Source organism: Hippopotamus amphibius, chromosome 2 (genome assembly GCF_030028045.1).
Source record: "Hippopotamus amphibius kiboko isolate mHipAmp2 chromosome 2, mHipAmp2.hap2, whole genome shotgun sequence".
NCBI lineage: Eukaryota > Metazoa > Chordata > Mammalia > Artiodactyla > Hippopotamidae > Hippopotamus > Hippopotamus amphibius.
In genome coordinates, this window is record NC_080187.1 from 161870817 (window position 1) to 161875246 (window position 4430).

At 38.3% G+C, this 4430-nt stretch overlaps 1 protein-coding gene across 4 annotated transcripts in view; it reads right to left on the bottom strand.

Annotated features, from left to right (window-relative positions):
* LOC130844741 (signal recognition particle subunit SRP54) overlaps positions 1–4424 on the bottom strand; it is a 70329-nt gene extending 65905 nt beyond the window's left edge. Inside the window, exons 1-2 of one of the 4 annotated variants that reach the window (XM_057720841.1) lie at positions 4171–4423; positions 3122–3235 (exon numbers count right to left, since the gene is read on the bottom strand). The gene's annotated coding sequence lies outside the window, so the exon portion shown is untranslated. Of the gene's footprint in view, positions 1–3121; positions 3236–4170 lie in introns of all 4 variants that reach the window. The other 3 variants (XM_057720845.1, XM_057720840.1, XM_057720839.1) reach the window with 3 other exon arrangements.
* Positions 4425–4430: the final 6 nt, after the last annotated feature.

The window sequence follows — 4430 nt, forward strand, 5'->3', positions numbered from 1 at the left end:
TTGCTAATGCTAAAAATATGCTAAGTGCAAAACCCAGATTACAAAACTGCATATATTATATTTTGTATAAACAAATATCCAAAAAAATGGCATTAGCCACGAGGGAAATGTAAATCAAAGGCACAATCAAATACCACTTCACCCACACTACAATAGCTACAATAACAAGTGTTGGTGAGAACATGGAGAAATCAGACCTTCATACACTGCTGGTGGGAATGTAAAACGGTACAGCCCTTTGGAAAAGTTTGGCAATTCCTCAAAATTTTAAACAGAGTTACTATATGACCCGGCAATTCCACTTCTAGGTACGTCTGTGAAAAAGGAAGACACACATTCCCACCAAGAATTGTACTTGAATAGTCATTAGCAGCATTAGTCATACTAGCCAAAAAGTGGAAAAAAGCCAAATATTCCTCAACTGATGAGTGGATAAACAAAATGTGGTAAACCCACCAAATGGAATATTATTTGATAATAAAAAGAGATGAAGTACTGATACATGCTACAACATGGATGAATCTTGAAAGCATTATGCTAAATGAAAGAAACCAGTAACGAAAGAATACATAATATATGATTCCATTCATATGAAATGCCCAGAAGAGAAAAATTTATAAAGAAAAAAAGTGAATTAATAGTTGCTTAGGGCTTGGGAATTGAGGGAAAATGAGGAGTGAGTGTTAGTGGGTATGGGATTTCTTCATGCAGGGATGAAAAATGTTCTAAAATTGTAGGTGGTGATGGTTGTACAACTCTGCACATACACTAAAGACCACTGAATTGTACCCTTTAAGTGAGCTGTATGGTATGTTAATTTTATTTCAGTGAAATTGTTAGAAAATAATATTTGTCATCTCTGGATGGTGAATAACTAGTAATTTTTATTTTCTAATTTGTATCTTTTTGTAATTTTCGAATTGTTGGTAATGACTAAGAATATTTTTATGTGTGTGTTAAAAGGAAAATTAATTATTTTTCAAAGTGCTCTTTGTGAGAATTAAAATATTATACTAGAGATTGGCCATATAGTAACACATACAGGCAGAATATAGAAAAATGGTACAAATCAACCAGTTTGCAAGGCAGAAATAGACACACAGATGTAGAGAAAACTGCATCTCAATAAAAGTTCTTAAAGACAAAAAATAAAATACAAAAAAAAAAAATACAAAACAGAATGATATTATACTAGAGGTTTAGATGGAGTTTCAACTTGTATTCATTTTAGTCACTCATTAAACACCTACTATGTGCTCCAGGAATTGTACCAGCATGAGAAAAGTCCTAATTCCAAATCAATAAATTTCATCAAGTTAACAAACACAAGACTCCTCTGTTAACTTCAGAAGATAAATTATGCATCGTATCACCACTGACTTCTCTGCCTTATTTTGCACCAAAGTAGTATCTGGAAACATTCTCTTTATTAAAATAATTCTGCTTTCAAATTTTAAAACTCATCTTAATATTAAAAGGTATACCAAAAATTCAGTTAGCAACCATGGGTAATAACTGAAAAACACTGGGAATCAATTCTTTAAGATACTTTTTGGCTGTCAAGTCAATCATAAAAAGAATCTTTTTTTTTAAATTCAATTTTTTAATAATTTTATTTAAGCTCTTTATTGGAATATAATTGCTTTACACTGCTGTGCCAATTTTTGAGGTACACCAAAATGAATCAGCTGTATTTATACACATAACCCTACCCTCCGCGACTCCCTCCCACCCTCTCTATCCTGGCCCTCTAAGTCATCACCCATCATCGAGTTCGTCTCCTTATGTTATGCAGAAACTTCCCATGAGCTATCTATTTTACATTTGGCGGTGTATATATGTCAAAGCTACTCTCACACTTCATCCCATGTAAACTATTACCAAGAGGAAAATTAAAACCAAGTCAAAATAATTCCTTGGAAATAGTTTGCCTTGAAGTTGAAAAGGACAGACTGAAAATATGGATGAGGAGGGATGAGGCATATACTCAAGCAGTGGGTAATTTCAATGACATTCAACTAACACCTGTCAGCTGAAAATTAAATAATCAGAATCTCTAGGGATGGTAACATCAAAAGAATATGGGAGAAGTGGCCTCATCTAAATCCTTGATTAGGAGAGCAAAACAAGGCACCTATGGTTTGAAACACTTCACTGGCTATACTGATGTGCAGCCAGGGTTAATAATCCCTGCATGAAGCAACACTCCTCAAGGGAAATAAGAGAATGAAAAATCTGTTCTATAATTTAAAAATTAGAGACAATGTAGCAAATGCATTGAAGGGAGAAAAACTGGAGAGCCACGAGACCACATACACCAAGCATACTCCAAAAGTCTATTAAAGAGATGTGGGCTTGAACTAAGGAAAAACACAAAAGGGGGGGGGGGGGGAAGGGGCTCAAGCCAAGGGCTAAACACAACGCAGAATTTATAGGACCTAATGACCAAATGGTTATGGAGAATGAAGGAGAAACAGAGGCAAAAATGACTCTAAGGCCCTCTCTAGTTTGAATAACCAGGTGGCTAGTGATGCCATTAACCAATGAATGGAAGGCAAAAGAGAAGCTGGTTTGAAAGTTAGAGTTAATACAGAAAAGATTCAAGGAGCTTTAAAGGTTATTTGTAATGTTCTACTACTAAGTTGGATATTGAGTGCTCATTTTATTATCTTTTTAAAAACTGAACAAATATCACAAAATTCAACTAGAAATACAGGGTCACAACTCAAAGATACACTAGGAATCCATGCTTTTACATACTTTTGTGTGTAGGACATATGTAATTTAAAAACGGGAAAAAAAGGAAGATGGAGAGAGTGAATTTGGTTTTGGACCTACTGAATTTGCAGAAACTAAAGAACTATTTCATGAAACAGAGGCTAGAGAAAAAGATATGGAAATGGTTGGCATTCAAGGATAACACCATGGAAGTAGTTGAGAGCTCTCAAGGAGAGCATCTGGGCTATAGCGATGGCGAAGGGCCAACCAAAAGGAGAGTCAGCTAAGACTTCGAATAATCAAAAGGATAGAAGCTTTTTAGTAATTCCCTTTCCCTCTCCAAAGGTATACAGAAGAAAATCAATTGAAAACAAAGAAAAGCTACCGCTTACGGTTCTCTTACTGTATTCCAGTGGCAGGTCCAGAACTTCCAGATAGGTGAAGTTACAGCAGTAATCTCTTTGAAGGAGGGCCTGAAGATGTTTTTGCACAGTACTTTATATTCAGTTGTAAAATACTAATTGACCAGATCAAAAAAATCAAGGGAAAGAGGTTTCAGGGAAATATTTCCTCTCCCCTTTGGCACCACCACTGGTGTATTCTAGGCACTATACCGCACACCTTACCGAATCTTTCATCCTCACACTAAGCTTATTAGGTAGATGAAGAAACTGAGACTAGAACAGAACATCAGCTTGCTCAGGGTCACAAATCTCCTAAGGTGCACATTCTCATCTGTGTTCCTATAGCTCTCATGGTTCTTTATACCTTACTAGAATTTCTCATTACTCATCTTGATATAACGTATATTTATTTATGTGCCTCTCTCTCACTGTACTGTTAGCTCCTCAATGCCAGGGTTCGTGTTATTCCTTTCTGTTGCCCAATAGCTAAGAATGAATAAATATTTTGTTGAATGAAGCATATGAAAGAATTAGGTGAAAATAGCATCAAGAATGCCAACAGGGGAAAGAGCTTCAAGAAATGGTTAGTAGCACCCGAGAGCCATCAGTACACTTTAAGTCGTCAATGGCACTTAACTGATATCCCTTATTAATTTTTGAAAGCCTGCTATAGGCGGGACACTGTTAATTAGGCATAAGTTAACAGGGAAAAATAAAATCTCGTACAAGTCAAAAGATTTTCGGAGAAGTAACCACATCTAAATTCTCGATCACGACAGCAAAACAAAGTCAGGCCTGCAACTGCTTACGTTTAATTTCGCTCGGGTAAATCTGAAGATAATTTAAGAGGGTCACAGCGCATCTTTCAATAAAACTTCTGCCTGGGGACAACGACAAGAAAAAAAGGGCCAGCGCACCTCCGTCTCGGTGACGACAGCCGGTGGCCAAGGAAACCAACTCCCTCCGGAGTGTCTAGCCCCCTAAGCAGGGTTGGGGCTACCCCTAGCTGCTAGTCTGTAGTCTGGGGCGGGAAAAAGCAGACACTCACCGCAAAAGGCACCGCTACCGCCGTGGCCCAAAGGGGCCGGGGAGTCCTTCGCGAAGCCCCACGCCGTGGGAGGAAACCAAGGAAAGCGGGGATCAGACAGACAGCTGCGACCCCACAGCCCGACTTCCCCAGCGAGATAAACTAGGGTCCCAGCTTCCAGCACCGCGACGCCAACTCCCACCAGCTGGAAGACCGACGACTGCCACCGAACCTTCCGCCCAATGGGGAAACGTCACCACTCAGTAGTCCAGCCTTTCATG